The sequence below is a fragment of the Pelodiscus sinensis genome, chromosome 5 (genome assembly GCF_052426305.1).
Source record: "Pelodiscus sinensis isolate ZL-2025 chromosome 5, ASM5242630v1, whole genome shotgun sequence".
Classification (NCBI taxonomy): domain Eukaryota; kingdom Metazoa; phylum Chordata; order Testudines; family Trionychidae; genus Pelodiscus; species Pelodiscus sinensis.
In genome coordinates, this window is record NC_143056.1 from 77,957,074 (window position 1) to 77,979,303 (window position 22,230).

General features: G+C 40.4%; 1 long non-coding RNA gene across 1 annotated transcript; it reads left to right on the plus strand.

The window, feature by feature from the left end:
- Window positions 1-16,887: 16,887 nt before the first annotated feature.
- LOC142828992 (uncharacterized) lies at window positions 16,888-21,720 on the plus strand. The gene is made up of 3 exons (XR_012903204.2): window positions 16,888-17,063; window positions 17,665-17,762; window positions 21,517-21,720. It is a non-coding gene; the product is annotated as an uncharacterized LOC142828992 (long non-coding RNA).
- The last annotated feature ends 510 nt before the right edge of the window (window positions 21,721-22,230 follow it).

Below are 22,230 nucleotides of genomic sequence, written 5' to 3' on the forward strand. Positions count from 1 at the left end.
TTAAAGTGGCCCAGCTTTAAATATATATCAAGGTGGACTAATTGCTATTTAATATATCATTTAATATATAATCAGTGGGTTGTAATATTATTTTCAACATTGGACTCCTGATCTGCTGTTCATTTCCATCTAATTGTATTTATGTAGCCTCACACATTCATCTGAAGAAGTGGGTTGTGCCCACGAAAGTTCATGATACTATTTATTTTTTTGTTAGTCTCTAAGGGTATGTCTACACTACCACCCTAGTTCGATCTAGGGTGATTAATGCCGTCATTCGAAGTTGCAAATGAAGCCCGGGATTTAGATATCCTGGGCTTCATTTGCATCTTGCCGGGTGCCACCATTTTTAAATCCCCGTTAGTGTGGACTCCGTGCCCGCGGCTACACGCAGCACGGAGTAGGTAGTTCAAATTAGGCTTTCTAATTTGAACTACCGTTACTCGAGGTGTACCGGTAGTTCGAATTAGAAAGCCTAATTCGAACTACCTACTCCATGCCGCGTGTAGCCGCGGGCACGGAGCCCTCACTAACGGGGATTTAAAAATGGCGGCGCCCGGCAAGATGCAAATGAAGCCCGGGATATTTAAATCCCGGGCTTCATTTGCAACTTCGAATGACTATATTAACCACCCTAGTTTGAACTAGGGTGGTAGTGTAGACATACCCAAATTTGATGCTACAGGACCATTCATTGGTTTTTGGGGTTTTTTTTTAATTTATGCAGCTTGTTGTGACTTTGTGGAGGAGCAAGAGGTAGTATGTGTTTGTCTCATGCACAAGAAATTTGAGAGAAAGGAATTTAGGTTTTTTTTTTTAAGAGTCATGATACATTCCATCAGATAATTTTCACTCTGGGAATTTACAAATTAATCAGTCATTGACTTAAAATATACAGCAGGGTGGAATAAATGCGGTCCCTTCACCTCCATTCTGCAAGATATTTCAATTTCCAATAATTACGCTGATTGTCTTATTTTTTGAACAAATGCCCAACAGTGCCCAGAGATAATTCAGAGGGTTTTTTACTGAAATAAAATCATTGGCAGATTTCAACAATAAAAAAGAAGACATCAGTAATGTTGCCATCAGTAGCAATCCTTCATGTTGTTTGGCATGAAAACATTTGGTTTCAGAAACTGCTTTGTCAGCCGAAGCAGGATATCAGGTAAAATCGACTACCAATATGTACATGTTTGGGTGGGTTTTGAACCATCCTTTTTCCTTATGTAGGCCATAAATATGACCATGGGAAATGTCTATATCAGAACTATTTCTACAGTAATTGTAAGGATAAAAATATTTGGTTTTACAAGTCTTTTGGCATGTCTTCCTGTGGTTTTTTAACTTTGTGTTCTCTCTCTCTCTAAGGGTGCATCTACATAGCAGGGGTTAACTCAAAATAAGCTATGTAAATTGAGCTGTGTCAATTGTGTAGCATATTTCAAAATTGGGAGTGTCTACATAGCACTTATTTCAAAATAAAGCAGTCTTCCTCTGATTTCCCTTACTCTTTGTACAATCGGTTTTTGTTTTGTGATGTTATGTTTACATCAACTTCTCAGTTGATGGGGGGCGCTTGACCCCCTCCTCCACTCCAGGCCCCGGTCCCCATTCCAGTCTTCCCTTAACTCCAATTCCCTTAACTGCCATCCCTGCTGCACCCCCACCCTGTCTCTTCCCCACTTCCTCCCCCCCAAGCATACCTAGGGCTCATCTAGACTACGCGGAACGGTTGAAAGAGGATATTCCAATTCTGTGGGAATTTGCATATCTTCTTCCGATTGCACTTTCAAAAGCAGAGCTTTCGAAAGCGAAAGTAGTTTAGATGCAGCTTTTTCAGCAAATCCGCCCTCCCCCTTTGTCGAAAAGCCACGTAAACCTCATTTTTTGAGGAAGATCTCCACTTTTGAAAGTGCGATCAGAATTTGCATATCCTCTTTCGACTGTTCTGCATAGTTTAGATGAGCCCTAAGTCTCCACTTTTTTCTCCCAGTCACAGAGCTTGAACACTGTTTGTGGTACTCTGGAAGTGCTGGGAAGGAGAGATAGGAGTTGGCAAGCATGGAGTGGAGCCACCAGCGTGTGAGAAGCATGGGGAGAAGGGGTTGGGGGAAGCCTAGTGCTGGTATTTTTTCACATTATTTTTCTCCTCTGAGTGTTCTAGCCTCAAAGTACCTATGGTGTTAGTGCTTATGGTGTATATATACAATTCTGAATGGTGTACATATGTGATTCTGAATCACTGAGTGGTCATGAAACATCAAACAAGCTTTGGCACCGAGAAATTCATGGAGCTGAACAGTGTTACAAAGCCCTAAATTAAATTTTTGTTGCAGTGGCAACCGCATCTTGATTTTTGGCAGGTTTTTTTCTTTCCCTCATCATGAAAGGAATATTAGTCCCCAAAGCTGGCTATGTCCTGCCACAGGGGCCAGTCTTGGAATCCTTACTCCTATATGTGTCCTTACTGAAATCAAAAAAAGAACACATTGTCCAAATCGAGCATGTAGGATTTGGCTCATGCTCTGTGTCACATGCTTGCTTCTGTTCACTCAAACATTCATACAAGCTTGAAACTATCTCCAGATTGAAATCACCGCAGGTACCTCATTAACATGACAAATTGGTGACAGTAAGAGATTAAAGGAGGAATGGACTTGGGAAGAGGGAAAAAGGAACATATGTTTATCCCACAATCCTGCTAAATGGTAACAGCCATTCTGAAAGAAAAGCAGGCTTAATGGCTGACCTAATAAAAACCATAGAAATACTGGGCCACTTATTCTGGGAGCAGCTTTATGACACCTAAATAGGTTTTGCTCATGCAAGAAATAATTTCAAGGGTTTTTTCTACTTCTCCCAAATTTGCTTTCATGTGTTATTTTTTAATGCAAGCCTCTTGTCTCCTCATGCTGAAAAATTGCTGATGTTTTTACTCTGCAGAAATTGAGGACATTTGCACTCTCCATGCCACATGAATCAGCAAATCCTCCCCCTTAAAAATCAAGGCTTTTCAGAATAAAGTGGAAACTGTGCTTGACCTATTGATAAATAGTGAACTTCTAGGGTTTTTTTTCTCTTTCTTCTGTGGCTGATCCTTTTGTAGGGAAAGAAAGAGAAATAGACCAATTATTCTATATAGGCCTTCTCCTTAGAGGCCAATTGATATTTGTTCCCCCACAATCCATTCTTTGGTTCCTTTCTACTTTCCACAGAGAGAGTGAAACATTAGCATGTGTAATAAGGGCCAGATTTGTCCTAACTCCAAATGTGATATAAAACACCTTTATATTATAGTGTATTATATTTAACCATAAGTTAAACAGTTGGCATCTAAACTTTTGGCTGAGGGGCATGGTTTTCAGAGTAGCTTAAGGTTTTTTTGATGGAAAAAATGTAAAAAGGTTAATAGAGCTGGTTGGGATTTTTGATGAAACAAAATCTTAGTTCAGTTTTTATGAAACTTGACTGCCAGCTGGTAAACCCATGTACAAATACTTTCACTTCCTGAATCAGAGTGAGGTCTTAAATCTGGTTCTCCCAGCATTATCATGAGTCTACTAACCACTTGGCTGTAGAATGGAGATTCAAATTTAAATCAGATTCCATTTAAATCAAACCTGGAACTAATTGAGGTTAGTGAGAGCTGTGAGCCAATACAAATACTATGTCTTCTAGAACATAACCTGAACATGTAAATTAACCAGATGGACAAGAGTGCTCTGTGCTAATTAACTCCACTGTGCTGAATGCCCAATGATTTCCATCCTTCCTCCCCACCCCGCATAGCAATATTCTCTTTTCTGCTCAGTCCTCTGTCAGTAGCTATCACTGTCATTGTTACTGGTGCTCTCTGGTCAACTGTTATCTAAATGTCTCCTTTCCTAAATCCACATCAACTGATGTTAACAGCAGTGCATCATGTGAAACATCATAGTGACTGAGTAGTGAAATTAAATCCCTGGGTTATCAAAATGTGAGAGTTCAAATACCTTTGATGTCGGCAGGGGAGCGTCCAGACTATCGGGCTGAGCCGACAAACAGCTGATCAGCTGTTTGTCGGCTCAACACGGCAGCCATGTAAATTTAAATGAAGCGGCAATTATTTAAATCGCCACTTCATTTTACTGTGTCGGGTAGCCTAATCTACATGCCTCTAGCGACAGAGGCATGTAGTCTAGATGTACCCTTTGTTTGCACTGAATGTTCCTCTAATTGTGCCAGCAAGAACACCATGGATTGTCCCTGAAACAAACAAAAAAATACAGTTGCAAAACACTTCAAGATCCATCAGATCGAGAATAGGTTTAATTCCGATTTAGGTGATGATGCTGACAGTTTGACATTAGAATTTAATCTGAAAATTTGAAAGAATAATTTTTCCCAGACTCCTCTATACTTGTTTCCTATCTGCCTGTGTGTCGACTAGAACTAGTAAAATTTTGAATTTAACAATATCGTGATGCTTTCTTGGTGCATCAAGAACTATAAGTCACCCGGTTACCTCCCTACATCAGCAAAAGAGGAAATAACCAGCCAAACACACTCCTCAAGACTCCATCATTTCTAACTTAGTCTTGTGGGTTAACCTCCCAGCAGTGTCCAGTCCCATCACTGGATACCCACAGAAATTAGCAAATCCATTGTCTCCAAAGGGACTGCATATGCATTGACCTGTTGGCTAAGTTTAGAATGCACATCACACTTAAATAGAACAAAGAAGAGCAACTATAGCTAATGAACAGAGTTCTAAGTAATACTTACCAGAGATAATAAAAGCAGAACATGGTTATAATTAAAACAAGAGTATAATCATGCAACCTAGTGACCAAAACTCTACTCTGGATACAACTCTTGACTGAGAAAATGTTGTTACCTAAAGAAATCTTCCAGCATCACCCACCCCCACATGGCCAAGAAACCACTATACATGGAATACAAAGAGCATCAACCTCTTTTGTCTTTGTTTGCCAGAAAAAAAGGGATTCTTTCTCCTTCTTTCTGTAGTCCCTTATACCTTTGAAACCCCTTGAAAAGTATTCCCAACTATAGGGTTATTCCCTGCTTTGTGTGAGTTGACAGCATGTTGTTTTCTTATTTGCTTAATTATTACCTTTTTCTGTTGGCTTAAAATGAAAATGAAAAAGTCTATAGTACTGGCTTCACAATACTTGATTCACAGTGGATATCTAGGCAGACAGATAAAACAACATTTTCTTGGCTAGGAAAGACTTATTTATCAACCCTACTTGGTTATGCTGGTTTAAACATTTTCCATATACACACACAACATTGATTAACACTCATATATAATCACCCACTGCCTATGGTGACTTCTATGACAGAGGTTTTCATTTGATATTTTACTCAACATTTTTATAGATCAATATCGTGAATGGAATGTGTTAGGTATAGTGAGTTTGTCATGTTGATAGGAATTGCCATTAAGTGCTCTTATGGTCATAAAGAAAGCCCACAATTACCTTGATATCTAGTAAATAACTTATTTGATGCTACTAAAAATATTTGTTCACTTTTAGAGGGTGAGTTCTTTGATCAATCTTCCAGGTTTCAAATATCCCTTATGCTAGCGGTTTTCAAAATTGTTTTCTCATGACACGGTTGAAGAAAATTGTTGATGCTCGTGACCCAGCATAATTACATCTTTTGACTAGAGTGCAGTCGGATGGTAAGGCAGGCTTCCTGCCTGCCCTGGCACAGTAGATCACACTGCAACCTGGAAATTCACTTGGTCCAGCTCCACAGGCTGTCCACAACCCAGCCTCTGGCTCCACACACCCATTGGTTGGTTCTTGGTTTTGCAGAGCAAAAATGGATGGAGCTCATTTGGGGCTTGTTTTGAAATGAGATTGGCTTCATTTTTTACTTGTTTTGATTTTTCTCTTGTGAGAACTGGCTATTCGCCTCCACCTAGAAGCCGAAACTGCTGCTGACCAGTTTCAGGACACAGCGCAGTCTGCAGTGCTGGGACAGGCCAGAAACTGGCCTTAGAACCCCCGCAGGTCACCTGGTCGCCCTACAGCTAAGTGACTCTAGTGTGTGACTTTCCACAACCCAATAATGGGTCGCAACCCGTACTTTAAAAATTACTGCCGTATTCACTGACATATAACAGTAGCCACAATAATGCATAACTCTTTGAAGTAGCCAGAAAAAATTCAAAGTATGACCACGATGTACATTTTGTGTAGGATTCTACATTATTATAAATAAGGAATTAATTTCATTGAAGCTGTTATAGTTACAACAAGTGCAACTAAATGGAGTCAGGCCCTTTGCATGTGTTGCCATGCCAGTCTATAAAGTCAGCCACAAAATCACTGTCATCTACTTTCTCCTTTTTTTATTAAGTGTAAACAGTGTTTCAATGAAATACTGATCTAAAGATTGTTTTCTCACTGGTAAGATATTTTGGGAAGAGATGGACACAGAAATGGCAAAATGCACTGGGAGCCCTCAAGAAGTGAGTTAGCTAAGAATTTTTGTACATTATTTTGATCTAACTTTTTTCTCTAACAAGGTACAAGAAAACTTGTGTTTTTAGATATTGCAGAAGAAACAAATCTTTAGAAGGAATTTGAATGACAAGAAAGTAGGAAATAGGCCTACTGGAATAACAGGACATTTCAATGCAGGATTTAATAGAGAAAGAGAAGTGGAAGTAGGACAAGAAGTTAGTGTTGAGGATGGTATTACTGGAAGACAGAATGGGCTCAAGGGAGGAAAGACTAAGAAATGGGATCAGAGATGCAGACTAACAATATCCAGGGCTTACAGGTAATGGCAAAAAGTTTGTCATTTTACCTTAGTGATATGTTACAATTATCAAATCAGATTAAAAGTACCTGTCTGAGAAGAACCTTGATCTCTGGCATCCTACTTTAGAAAGTGGTGAGGAAGATATGCCAGAGAACTATGTTGTAAGATAATTTCCAGTATGTGGAGAAGAGGATGAGGGCAGCTTTAGGTACTGCCTGTTTATCTTCAACTTTGTGGCTGACAGGAGAGCCCAAGCCTAATCCTTCAGAAACACTATTGTTTCATCCTCAAATATCAGCACATCAAAGAGCTACCTAGTTCACTACATCTATGGACAAATGCACATTAATCAGGTATTTAGTTGCTGAATAAAGTCTCAGAAGATTGTAGGCTAGATCATGGTTAGCAACAAGTCTGTCAGCGGGTAGATCATGAAGGAAGAATCCACTTTTCAAAACTATGTGTGCAGGGGATGTTAGAGGATCTTTTGTCTCTGTTAACTTTCGGAAGTACTAATACACTGCAATCATTTCATATTGCTATTTCCCTACCTCTCTGCAGACATAACTTGGGAGTCAGGTTTCCATTCCAGCAGCAGAGCATACAATATTCCAGCCGTTTCTTTTCCCCTTCAAATATATAATTAATTTTTATATTAACGTGAAGTTATTTTAAAAAGTCATAAAGCCAAAGCACATTTTCCGGTATTTTACTTTAGGAATTCCATTGAAACTGAAGAGGAAAAACAGATAGAAATTGTTTTTAAGTGGTTTATTTTTAATGAAGCATTTTGCTGCTCTTCACTGGTCTGGAATTCTCTCGAGTCCAGAGCACAATAAAGATAAAACATTGAACACTGGAGAATTTTAAGCTCCTCATAAACATGATAGTTACAAAGTTTTATGAAAAGAAAAAAAAAGCACAAAAAAGCACAACTCTAAGCATCCTTTCTTGCTATCACTAACCAGATGCTAGGTTATCTATCTTTGTTTCATCCACAATGGCTTTGGATGGAGCTAGATTAATTGTAGTAGTGATGAATGGAATGACTGACATGCAAATAGTTTTGAATACATCATTGTTTGCACTATTTAATTCCTATCCAGCAGATTTTTTATTTCAACACTGTGTCATAGTAATTACCAATCCTATAAACAGTAAACAGCGCAGGTGTTCTTGCAAGCTACCTCTCTGGCACACAATACAATATACTCAGAACTGGGAAATTCAGAAAGACATCTAAAATTGCAAGTTTATGAGCAGAACTAGAGTTTTGCTGCCTTAAGGAAAGCTAGGAAATATCTACCCATCCTAATTCAACACTAATGAGCCAAAAGATGCTTTGTTGACCTTTATGCTGGTCTTTCTTTATGACAGAACAGCACTACCAATAGGTAATCTTACCTGCCAAACTGCAAAACTGAGGTTTCTCAACTACATAATTTCTAGGGTAGCATGACTGATATGTCATCCTCCTGCAATATCTTTGGAAGACTAAATTGTATTAAGTCTGTGAAATGATTTTTGTTTCATTGTGGCCTAGGGATTGCATGCATTACATGAGAAAAGAGTTGCCACAGCATCTCCAGGACATTAAAATTATAGAGGCTGATGAAGGCAAATCACTCAGGAAAGCACTTAAATATCAGTAACTTTAGTGACAAAGTTATACATGTGCTTAAATGCTTTCCTATGTAGGGATGGACTTATTCACACATTTATGTGCTTTCTGAATCATGGCCTTAGACTGTATAGTGCAGATAGGGCAGTAAATTGCTAACATCCAATTGATTTCTATAGGGATTAAGCACTAGAGTGAGCGCCAGCCTCACGCCTCCCATCCCCACTTTTTCCTGGGACCCTACACCTTATTTTTCCTAATCCAGAATGTGGTCCTGGTGAGACCAGACCAGAGTGAGAGACCCAGAGTGAGAGACCGGAGCTTTGCCGGAAAAAAGCGCCAGTCTAGACGGGGATCTTTCAGAAAATAAAGCCTTTTCCGAAAGATCTCTTATTCCTTATTTTAAGAGGAATAAAGGATCTTTCGGAAAAGGCTTTATTTTCTGAAAAAGCCATGTCTAGACTGGCGCTTTTTTCTGGTAAAGCTCCGAGCCGGAAAAAAGCGGCAGCCATGTTTATGCAAATGAAGCAGGCGGGATTTAAATCCCCGCTTCATTTGCAATTGCGATGTGTCTAATTTGCATCCCTTTTACGGAAAAGGGATGCAGTCTAAACACAGCCATATACTATTGGTGATTTGCAGATGTCATTCACTCCTCTGAGTTGGTACTGACTATATTGCTGCGATGCACTGTGCTGGCATAGGTGTAATTAGTATCAAGGTTCAAACTATCCAAACAGGGACTATTATAGGGGCACGAGCACTATTCCTTGTGCTTAATAGTGAGTGTCTTGCACTTTCCGTAAGATAAAGAATAATAGCAATCCATAGAGCTGTCTGAGCAGTGTGCAATTCACTCACTTGTGCTCCTGTAATATTCATCATGATAGTTTGTATGTTCCAAACTTTCTTTTTCTGAATATTTACAAATGGTAGCTTTTGGGCCCGTAGGCCAAATGTGTAATTTAGTAAACAACAGAGTAAAATATTTTCATAGCCTCTTTCTATCTGAGGGTTTCAAAGCACTTTACATATATTAATTGTAACCTCAGACTACTCCTGTGAGGTAAAAATGAGGTACATCATTTCACATTGCACTTCTGTAGTGCAATCTGTCTAAATATTTTACAAGTCTGGGTAAAGTCTAATACCTCTCAGTATTGCAGCATTCTGGAAGAAGCTGAGTCTCAGGTTTCACTAGCACCTTTTGTTTAATGGCATCCGTGCACCATCCATTACTTAAAGCAGATCATAAAATTATATTCTAACCCTTTAAAGATTGTTCCTAATATAAATGAAACGTCCTCTGGCCAAAGCCATATTGTTCTCTCACGTTTCTCATTTTAAATGATTTTTCCCTTTTCTACTGTACATAATTTTAATCCCAGTGAAAATTTTTTCAATATTGATTCTCCTGGAGCTCAAAAATCTCTGGGTTATAATGATCTACAGAGGCATGGAATAGTCTCCAGATGTGCAGACTTCCTAAACAGAATCCTGGCAAAGGGCCTGAACATACCACTTAACTTCAAAACATCCTGAGAGCATTCAGGAATCACAAAAATTAGCATTATGGCCATCATTATTTATATTTAAATAATACACTTCACCATCATATTAAATTGACAAATCACTGACTATAAATCTTTATCCCTCATTTAGGAACCAGCTAAAAGGGGACTCTGACTGCAAAATTGTGATATCTAAGAAACGATGTCCAGTTTACAGTTTATGAACTTAATTGCTGAGGAAGAACAGCTAAGCAGGGATGATAATTTCTAAATAGGGAAGGGAATGCCAGTGATAACTGTTTTGCCATCATGACAACATCTAATTGCTGACTCTGTAATCCTATTGTGCCAAATGACAGCGGATCTTACTGATGGACTTCCTGATTCTGGGGAGCAGAAATGAAATTAAAATATTGGATCAGATTTCTGATGGTCTAGTGTGCATGATGATCTTTAAGGGCTTTATCCTAACAGGTACTGAGGACTGTTTTGAGGTGCCAAACATGCTTGTCTTCCTGTGGAAAGCTGAAAGCACCCAGCATCTCCCAGGAGACTTCAGCACCTTGCAGGATTAACTCCTATATCTGAGATTGAGAAAACAGCTTTGGGACTAATTGCTGTGCATTGTCTCTTTCCTTGCATTAGAGTTGATGTCATCTGGCTATAAACCTTATCAGATTAGATCAATTTCAAACCAAAACCTTGACGAAAACAAGCCCAAACTCAATATGTTTTTTTTTAAATAACTAGCTTTTATATTTCTCTTTGGCTACGTCTAGACTGGCATGATTTTCCGGAAATACTTTTAACGGAAAAGTTTTTCCATTAAAAGTATTTCTGCAAAAGCGTGTCTAGATTGGTCCCGGAGTTATCGTTATAATGATGTACTTTTGTGCAAAAGCACGTCTACATTGACGGAACGCTTTTGCGCAAAAGCAGAAGCCTGGAACCATTTTGCAGAGGATAAAAGGGCACCATCCCTTTCCGGGGGCGGGGGCTGGAGCTCCTTTGAGACACGAACTTAAAGGGATCTCCCTGGACAGCTGTTTCTCTCCTGCTGCGTGCTACAGGACCTCTTGCAGGGACTGTCAGCCATAGCAGTTTTGGTGGTTGCCCTCTGCCTTTTTGGTCACTACTGCCTTTTGCTACTTAGTGCCTTTGCTTGTTTTTTTTCATTTCCCTTGTTTTTTCTGCCATGGACCCAGGGGTGGCCATGTGCCTGCTCTGGCCCCTGACGGCTATTTTGGAGTGCCTGCAGCTGGTGCTTCAGGCTGCTACCCTCCTGTTCCAGGACATGGAGGCGCAGATCGCTTTGGACTCCCTCACCACGGAGGCCATGGCATCCCTGTAGCATCCCCACCCCAGCGTGGAGAGGCCACTGTGGAGACTGGGTACCAGTACGGACTGGTGGGACCAGCTGGTCCTGGGGCAATGGGACAACCAGCAATGGCTCCAGAACTTTCGCATGTGAAAGCAGATGTTCCTGGAACTGTGGGCCTGGCTTGCCCCTGCGCTCCAGAGTGCCACCACCCGGCTGCGGGCACTCATCCCCATCGACAAGAAGGTCGCCATCGCACTATGGAAGCTGGCCATTCCGGACAGCTACCAATCAGTGGCACACCAGTTCGGGGTGGGCAGATCCACTGTTGGTGTCGTCGTGATGGAGGTAAGTCCCAGGAGGAGTGGGGTAGGGGGAAGGTTTTGCACTCCATGCCCAGGGGCAGCCAAGACTCCAGGCTGCGTCACCCAGGGGTTTAGGCCGTCCCTCCCCAGGGGTTTGGGCCATCCCTCCCTTGCACAGGCCTACTGGAGGGGAAACGGGGCCGTGGGGTGAGCCCTGGAGCATCGAGCGGCCCATTTTATGAACAGAAAGGGGTACTGCTCGATTGTACTCCAGGCCCTCGTGGACCACCGTGGCTGCTTCTTAGACATTTATGTGGGCTGGTCTGGCAGGGCACACGACTCCCGCATCCTGAGTCCCTGGGATCCTGGCTGGTTCCAGCCGGCATCCACCCTTCCCCCCGGTCCTGCCGGATGTGTATGAACAGCACGGTCCCAGGTGTGCCCTGTAGCTGCCTGCCGTGGCCACATCCCGCTTGGTCACCAGGCTGCACGTGGTTGCACGTGCTGCTTCATGCCTAATGCTACATGGCGTGCAGCTCACGTGGCCTGACTGATGAGTTCTCCCCCCCCACCCTTTTGAGTGCAAAGTGTAACACTCACTGGTGGATCCTTCCCTGGCCTCCGAGGATGCACGGGAGACATTGGGGCTGCCGGAAGGGGCCTGCAGGGTGGCAGTGCTAGCCTTGGCCTCCGATGCACTGCTGATGTCTCCTTCTCCCGCCTCGGTGGTCCTGGTGACAGGGGGACGGGACATGTTGCTGTCCATGGGGATGTCCGGTGCCTGTGGTGATAGCTGGCCCAGGATGGCGAGGAGCCATTGGTAATGGGGGCAGGTGTCAGCTCCTGCCCCCTGACCCTCACTGGCCCAGACGTAGCTCAGGTGCAGCTTTTTGACTTTAGACTGGACTTGCTCCAGGGTCCGGGCTGGATGGCCCTGCTGGGTGAGCGCCTGGGCAATGCGGGATAAAATATCTGCGTTCCGGCACCGGGAGCGGGTCTCATGCAGGGCCTCCTCCTCCTGCCAGAGGTCCAGGAGGGCTTCCAGCTCCCCCGGGGACCAGGATGGGGCCCTTCTTTTTCTGGTCCTGGGGTCCTCCTGTGCTGCGGGTGCAGGTGGCTGATCCCCACCTGGAGCTGCCTTTGTGCTTGGGAGGTGTCTGTTGGATGGCAGGGGCCACATGGCAAACCTCTGGCCAGAGGTCGGAGAAGGGCTCCTGCCTTGTGACCTCAGCAGCCTGCATCTGCTTTAAGGGAGTTACCAGGAAGTCCGAGAGCTGATTGCCTATGGAGCCTCCGAGCCTCCACTAGGGCTTTTTTCTGTTTTTGCGCAAAACGTCTTACTGCCTGTCTACACTGGCCCTTTTGCACAAAAACATTTCCACAAGAGGGCTTTTTCCCGAACGGGAACGTAAAAGCATTTGCACAAGAAGCACTGATTTCGGACAGTAGAACGTCAGTGCTTTTGCACAAAAGCAAGCGGCCAGTGTAGATAGCTGGCAAGTTTTTTCACAAAAGCACTTGCTTTTGCGCAAAATCTTGACAGTCTAGACGCAGCCTTTGTGTGGATGTATATTGTATTAGAAAATGTATACAGTATTACATGTATATACATTTTGCTACAGTGTTGAACTACAGGATCATTTATGTTTAAAGGTCTCAAAGGAGTAGCCACATTAGTCTGTAATGAAAAAAACGTTAAAAAAATTTTCCTGTAGCACCTTAGGGGCTAACAAAAATACGTAAATAGTATCATGAGCTTTCACTAGCACAACTCACTTCTTCAGATGACAAATATTATGAAGCAAGGGACACAGATTTTGAAAAAGAAAGAAAGAAAGAAAGAAAGAAAGAAAGAAAGAAAGAAAGAAAGAAAGAAAGAAAGAAAGAAAGAAAGAAAGAAAGAAAGAAAGAAAGAAAGAAAGAAAGAAAGGTCAATTAAAGTGTCCATGATAAATGAGGCCAATAGAGTAGGTTGTATGTGTCTGATATTTAGCCTTTGATGTCATTTGAGTGTTGAATATAATGGCCCATCCAGTTCATGTCTTTCAGGCCATGTGAAATAGTATCAAATTTGCATATGAAGGCTAAATCTTCAGATTGTTTCTCTAATTGATTCATGAAATTGTTTTGCAACAGAATAGCCATCTTTAAATCCATTGAGTGCCCAGGCAAATTAAAATGTTGTATAACAGGTTTCTGTGTGCTACCATTTCAGATATCTGATTTGTATCCATTAATCCTTTGACACAGAGACTGTCCAGTTTTGCCAATTTACATGGAAGAGGGGCATTGCTGGCATATATCACATTAATCTCTGAGCTCATAAAACTGAACATCCACTATGATCTTTGGTAACTCATTCATATCTTTGTGTGCTTCTGTTTTCTCCCTCTATAATGTATTAGGGTATTATCATTTCTTCACAATAGAGCTAAATAAACTGGTTTTCCTAGCCCATGAAAAATTCTGTAATGTTGTTATTTTTTAAATTCCCTTTGTGAATCAAGTCAAAAAGTAAAAATCTTAAATATTTGTGAACAAAAATCTGAAAAAAATCAATTTGGATCAGTCAAAACATTTCATTTCAATAATGTTTAATTTGTTTCAATTATGAAGGTCTTTATTTTTCATGTTTTATTAATAAATTAACTTAAATTTCAAAACAAAAGTAGTTTTACACTAAAAACTGAATGTATCCTTTCAAAGAATGACAAAATTGTACATTTCAACTACTTTTAATCCCCCCCCCCCTTTTTTTAAATGGGAAATCTGACAAAAATTAATCCTTCCCCCAAAATGTTTGGTTTTGACAAGTCAGCATTTTTCAATTAAATGAAGTTTTGCTGAAAAATTTCCAATATGAAGCTTTATTAATGTTTGTCAAACACTTTGACAGTCTGGAACAGAAGATATAATTGAAGATTAAATATTGTTATGATTATTAAAGTATTCCAAATCATCTAGAAAACAGAAGTTAAATAAACGAATAAGTGCAGAGGAGACTTCAGAAATACTCTAGCTTTTCACAAGACTTAAAATAGGATTGCAGCTTTTCCCTCCACTTTGCCTAGTGTAATCATGACTGTCAGGCTGAGGGAACAGAAAGAGATGCATAAACTTATATCCGGGTCAGAACAATATCAAGTAAAAGTGAAAACAAATTCTGTCAAATCATCCCAATAGTTTCAAAAACTCATAGTAAGAAAGAGGCACACAGAATATAATAATCAGAAAACGGAGTTGTTCAAATATTAAGGAATTTCCACTATTAGACTATAAGACATATGTATAATTGCCTTTTTTTTTAATCTGAGTTGTTAGTAAATGTTGGGTGTCTGCCAACTTGTTCTGGTTTAGAGAAGAAATTGATGGCGAGTCAAGTATATTTTTGATACAATCTTACTTATTTACAAAAATATACACAAAGTTCTGCTTCCCGGAACTCAGTAGGAATCAAACAATAGGATATACTTTCTTTGATCATTCTTCCAAACTTTTTTCAAGCAGTGCTTAGCCCAAAAAGCTATCTTGGAAGACTTTTCTCAAAGAGACACTTTCCCTGCCTGCTTTGCTGCATTTTTGGCTTTGTCTTGCTTTTCGGTGTGTGGAAATATAAGGGTTTGCTTGTTTCTCTCACATGTTCTCTCTCATACACAAGCACATCATTCCAATCCAAGCACATTCTTGCCCCTGAGTTTATCATCAGATAATAGTGGATTTGATTTGAGGCCACATGGGAACTCCATCTTCAACTTTCTACATGGCTTTGATTTGGGCAGAGGCTCCTGTTAGTACAGATGTCTATTTCATACAAGAGTTCACATGCTTTTTACATTTGTCCTGAATGAAGGCAGCTGTTAGACCACCAGCTTCAACTAGGTTTTACCCAGCTCCTAAATGTAGGCAAGATGTCAGGATGAGTTCAGGAGAACATTTTTATATGAGGATCTCAAGACACAACAGTATCAAGAACATAAGAAAAAACATCAACACAGGCACTCCCTGAGTTATAAACATCCGCACATACACCCGCACATGCAAACGAAAGCTCACCTGTAGCCTCAGTGGATCAGGCAAGGGGTGCAAGGGATGGCGAGCAATGCAAGTGCTGTTTGAAGGACTCCGGAGAGTCAGGGACAGCTGCACTGCTGGTGGCTGAAAAGAAGCGGGGCTTTGAAGGGGAATCCATTGCTTCTCTCCAGCTGCCAGTTGCACAGAAGCCCTTTGTTCCTTTGAAAACCACTAGTCAGTGCTTATGCTGCCACCACTTCCTGGTAAGTGGGGGTTAGACACAGCCCAGGGGGAAGAGAGACTGGAGCTGCACTTGTGGGGACGGTCAGCCAGGGGAAGGGACTTATTTCAGGATTTGGCACAGAGCCCACAGTGGGAGAGGTGGGAGGTGGAAAGGGGATGCCCAGAAGTCCCCTTCAGAATCTCCACCAATCTCATCATGCTCCTCTCGTTAAAACTTCCTCAAGCACCAGCATCAAGATTATTTTTAAAAAAGTATACTATTTTTCATTTCAAATATACAGTATTTCCGTTACGTTATGGGTTAATAGGCTTTTGTGGGCTAGCCTGGGAACCTAACTACCATTTATAAAGTTGTTCCTATGGGAAAATGCATTCTGAGTTCTGAACAACCAACTTACAAACAAGTTGGGGACTTCCTGTACAGATAAAAAAACAAACTACTAAAAATTGCCAAACTCCTCCTCACGTGGAAATAACCAAAGCAGTTCTCGAATATATTTAATCTCTAATAGTGATATAATACATTGCAATCCATCTGAAGTCAGTTGTAACTATAGCCCTACCACTTATTTCAATCAGTGTGAAATGAACCGTGGTACTCATTGTTAATAGGCTGGTTACTACTCCCTGGCTACTTCTAGACATCTGCTTGCCTTTCTAAGTGCCTGATTGTGCAACCATCAAAATCAGTAAGATTTTTTTTTTGCCTGACTTCAGTGTGAGCTGGATTAGGTTATAAACCTGGATGTATGGATCAGTGCCTATTTTTCCTACTCACACTCTAGTCCAGTGTTTCCCAATTTTTATTTGGCCACAGAACCCTTTTAAACGCTAAAGAATTTTGCAGAACCCCTAATAACAGTCTTAGATATGGAGATGAAAAAGTAGACCACAAATAAGTAAGGATAATAATAAACAAATGCCAAACAAGGTTATGAGATCAACATTTAGTTTCATTGCACATATTTAAAAACATTATTTTTTTTAATTATAAAATGTTACTGTAATGGAATTTTCTCACGGAAACCTTATTGTTACTTCATGGAACCCTGGGGTTCCACAGAACACCATTTGGGAAACACTGCTCTAGTCCATATAGGGAGGCAGGGATTCTGAGCAAACATGAAGTCTTGAGCACATACTTACTAAATGGAAAGTAGACAGTAATTTCACCAGAATGAAGGACACAGATTGTTCAGGAAGGCAAGGGTATCCTAAATAAAGTCACAAGTACCTGACACTCTAGTATTTGGACACAGATCACTGGTTAGGTTTGTAACAACTAGAATAGGCAAGCTGCTCTGAGAATTTATCTAGCATTTTATTATACTTGCTGTAAACCACTGACAAATCAGCCTCCCTGTGAGCACTGACCTTCTACTAAATAATAGCACATTTAAATCAAAATTGGAAATTCATCTCTTCAAAATAACAAGTTTAAATAATTCCCAATCCAGCTTTCTTACATTCATTTTTCTTTTTCCCAGAGAACAAACACAGGAGAGAAAATTTTGGTGCATTTACTACCTCACTTCCCAATAAGAACAACATGGTTTGTCCAGAAATGGCAAGTGCCCCAGTTTATATTGTGGCTGCCAACACTCTTTAATATTCAGAGTCTGATGTCTGCACAATTATCAAAGGCAGACACTTGTTCTTGCTCACTCAGGCAAAGCAATGCTCCAACTAAACCTACAGTCTCTTTTCCTCTGGGCTTTTCAAAATTTCCCGGATAAATATGCATGTTGTCAGGAAAAAAATCTTTTACCCTTATTTTCTATTGGACAATATTGTATTAATTAACATGGGTTTCTTCCTGTTTCTGTCATGTCTGGATTCAAATATCTTCCCTCATTTGCCTCTTTCTTACAGAAAAAATGTGTGTGCCCTCAACCAATCACCTGACATCCTATCTGGTGCAGGTGGAAATAAGAAGAGACAAAAGAACACAGGAATTCACAACATAGATTGTAAGTTACTTTCATACACCGGTAGCAGCTAAGCCACCAAAACCCCCAATAAATGTTATTCAAATCACACCAAGTCTAAGGGCTGACAGAAGCTTGGAAAAGCCTATATGCTCAAAAGTAGGAATAAAGCATTTGATCTCAACTGCTCCCCATCTATACTTCCATATGTTTAGTTTCTACGACATAAATGACAGATGCAATGACTATTCACATGAAATTAGCTGAAGTCTTAGGTCCATGGAATTTTATGGCAAATCTCATGCTAAAAGCTATGCACTTGATTTTCTACTGCTTTATTGCAGTTGAATGTCTTTTTAGATCCCTTGACTTCAATGTATTTATAAAACTGGAATAAAATAGTAAAGTATCAGGACACTGGAATTTATCATTTTTAGGTTCCTACAGTTCTTCAGTGTTGGCTAATACGATGCTGCAGCAGATTCCGCTTGGCACATCCCTTGTGTCAATGATCCAGATAACATGTGTGCTGCTTTCATCTGTATATCACTTTGCCCTTTATGAATTCTACAGCAGAAGACCAACAATTTGCAGGGAAGCCTGAAACTGTCAATTTGTAGAACACTAAGCTCCTTACCTATGGGATAACTTACTCTTGGAGCAAAGGAGCTTGTCTATGTCAAAGGGCAGTTGTCATTTTCTAAGTTTAATTTTCACAAGCACCTGCACTGATAAAAAGAAAAACCAAGCTAGCCAACTCAACAAAGTGATTTGTGTCCTCTTTCAGGAACAACTGTATAGCTGTTTAAAACAAAATTTAGTCTGAATCTGAATGCCGGGTTACTTTTGGCAAGGAAACTAAATTACTGTGTTTGATTTGTACCTCTTGGGGTGTTTAGGCCAAATGTGGCTAAGAATCCTCAACCCACAATAAAGTCAATTGATCAAATGATAAATTCCTTATTCACAAAACCATCATTCCCTTCTTAAATGCCTCACATCTCGTGTTAAGCAATGAGACTACAAATCTATCATATACTGTTTTATCCTCTTCTCCCTTTGTTTGGTGCTGCTTTTTTCTTATTGTTGTTGCTATTGATTTAAATGTCTCTCTCTCTCTCTCTCTCTCTCTCTCTCTCACACACACACAGAGCCTTCTTCAGAGCACTGACTTTCTACCAAGTAATAGCACAATTAAACTGAAGTGAAAATTCATCTCTTCAAAATAACTATTACAAATAATTCTTGATCCTGCTTTCTTCCATTTTCCCTCCCTACCTCCAGCCAAATAATAATACAAGAGAAAAAACTTTGGAGCATTTACTAGCTGACAACCCTATAAAGAACTGAGGGCTTGTTTATATTAAATATAGCACACACACATACACGCACAGACACAGCTATGAATTTATAGCAGAGATTTCAAGGGTACAACTGCACTACAGAGGAAAATCGAAGTTGCCCCTGTCGATCTTCCACGGTTCAAATGAACAGTCTTATTAAAGACGCTAATTCGAAGTAGAAGGGACACGCCAGTTGATGCCCATAGCCCTTCTTTCATGAGGAGTAAGGGAAGTCAAAGGAAGAGTGTAGACTGTGCCAAAAGCTGAGTTAAGCTACTTTGACTTCAGCTATGCCATTAATATAGCTAAAGTTGCATGTCTTAATTTGACTTTATTCTTAATTCGACTTTATAGTGTAGACATACCCCAAGATACAGAAGAAAGTGGTAGGGTTTTTGATGAATTCTTGGGGGTAATTCATTCCATAGTCTCAGACCACTGTTTTTGCATAAGTTAACCACTAGATCACGAACCTGTGACTGAGAGGGGCCAAGTCAGGACTAGGGTGGTGTTGGAGGATGGATTATTCCTTACAAACACTATAGGAAAACCAGGTAAAAAGTTATATAGCCACAGACTGTCTTCTCTTTATAGAGGAGGCTCCTCCTATAGAACGTTCTTTCCTGGAGAACCGGTTAATACTCAGGTCAAATCCAAAGGAGAGAGCTGTTCCAAAAGCTGAGGAACAGCAGAAGGATGGTCCTATTCTTCTTCAAATATCTGAGGCTATGTCTACACTACCAGGTTATTTCAAAATAAGTTATTTCAAAATAAATGTATTCTTCTTTACAAGCAGAAGTTATTATTTTGAAATAACAAAGTTAGCACCCACACTATTGAACCTGTTATTTCAAAATAAGGAGGGTTATTTTGAAATAACTCCTGAGTGTAGCCATACTCCTCAGATCTGTAGCCGATCTCAGAAGTTCTGAAGGATTTGGGCATTGAAACCTACTCCTCCTTCCGCAGGGAGATAGAAGGGCTAACAATGCTTTCCCAATAGAAGAATGTGGTGGAAATTCTGTTATCCAGATGCATGAAGTGTTTTCTTCCCTGAAATACCTCTCAGGTTTGCAACTTTTTCCTCTCCCCCAAGGGGAATGATGTAGACCTCATCTGTTCTGACTCAAGACAAACTCAATTTCACATCATTAGGAGTCTGCTTGAATAAGGACCCAGAAAAAAAAAGTGAGTATCTCAGGATTGCCCCTTAGACTATATCTAAATTGCAACTAAATACCCATGATTAGCGTGTGTCAGCTGATTCTAGCTCATGGGTTTTGGCTGAAGGACTATAAATCTGCAGTGTCAATGTTTGGGCTTGCCCTGGAGCTCATAGGATCACACTGCGTGGGCTCCAGCCCAAGTCCAACCATCTACCCTGCAATTTTACAGTCTCTGACTCACAAGGCTGAGTCAGCTTGCATCGGCCAGCCATGGGCATTTAACTGCAGTATAGATATACACACCTTGCACTGGAGGTGCTCATCACTTCTCAGGGGGTGCTCACCCCCAGAATATGAGCAAACCCCTTTGATTCGTGATTTTGAAATTTCCTCCAGATCATTGATATAAATATTAAATTGTGAGTGAAGAAGCAGATCTTGAGGGACCTTCTTAGAAACTCACCTACATCAATTAATATCCCCCATTGACACGTACATTTTGAGAACAATCAGAGTGACTTTTCATCTCATAAAGTATGTACTATTCTATATACTGCTGAAAACTGTTGAGCTGTAAAAGCTTCAGCCATGTTTAGAGCATGCTCTGGAGTTGTTCTTTTTATACATTTCCTAATTACCTTCCAAAAGCAAGTCACAAAACACTTACTCTTTTATTATCTTAGCCCTTAATTTTAGATCAACAGCAAGAATAGTCAAATGATTGCTCTTAACGTTTAGCCAACCTTGAACCAAACAACAACCAGCCCTGAAGGGGCCTACTCTTTTATAACTTCTGGTGTCTCTCTCACCACATTACTACTCTAATTTCCTCCTAATGTCACTGCTGGAATTCACAATGAATGTGCATGATGCAGCTATGTGATGAGGTCCCTTTAAAACATTAAAATAATGCGGATTTAATCCAAATCTATATTACACTCTTCCTCGAAAGGATGGAAAATTGGATTATTCTAGTAAATTATTATTATTTAGTAAATAATTATTTTTAGCCTAGTGAAACTAGGCTTCTATTAGTACACTAACAAGTATGTAATGTTTATTGCAGCTTGGAGAGTTCAGTAAATGACTTTTAACTGAAGTTATTTGTAAGATGTCCCCTAGCAATAATCTTATTTTCAGTTGTAATTAACAATTAGGCACCTGAATGAACTAGGATGAGAACTGCTAGCTTATTGTTCTATTAAGTGCATAAAAATGCTGGTTGCAAAATACTTTCAAGCACTTTTGATTTAAAAAGAATGCTTTTTGGCTGTTTAACATTTGCAGCTACAGCACAATAGGAATGAACAGAGCAGAGGAGAGTGGTCCTGATCAGTATTTGGATGGGAGCCCTCCAGGAAGAACTGAGACAATACTGCAATTGATGCTGTGGGTACCAGCACCATTATCCCATCATGTTATTTTATGCCATACAGAAATACACTGTCATTCTGAAGGACTTCAGTTTCTCAAGAAAAATAAAGCTAGAAATAACAAAAGTAAACTCTCAATGATAGAACCACTTGTGTTTCTTCTCTAACATACTGTATCATCTCTTCCTAACAAAATGGCAGATGCCGAGAGAGAGAGAGAGAGAGAGAGAGAGAGAGAGAGAGAGAGTTGACTCACTAAAAATGTAAAGATGCAGTTGCAAGACTGGTACCATTTTTGATTAGACAAAGAGGCTGTGTCTAGACTGGCAAGCTTTTCCACAAAATCATCTGCTTTTGCGGAAAAACTTGCCAGCTGTCTACACTGGCCGCTTGAATTTCCAGAAAAGCACTGACGATCTCATGTAAGATCGTCAGTGCTTTTCCGGAAATACTATGCTGCTCCCGTTCGGGCAAAAGTCTTTTTCTGAAAGACTTTTGCGCAAAAGGGCCAATGTAAACAGCACAGTACTGTTTTCCGCAAAAAAGCCCCGATTGCGAAAATGGCGATTGGGGCTTTTTTGCGGAAAAGCGCGTCGAGATTGGCCACAGACGCTTTTCCGCAAAAAGT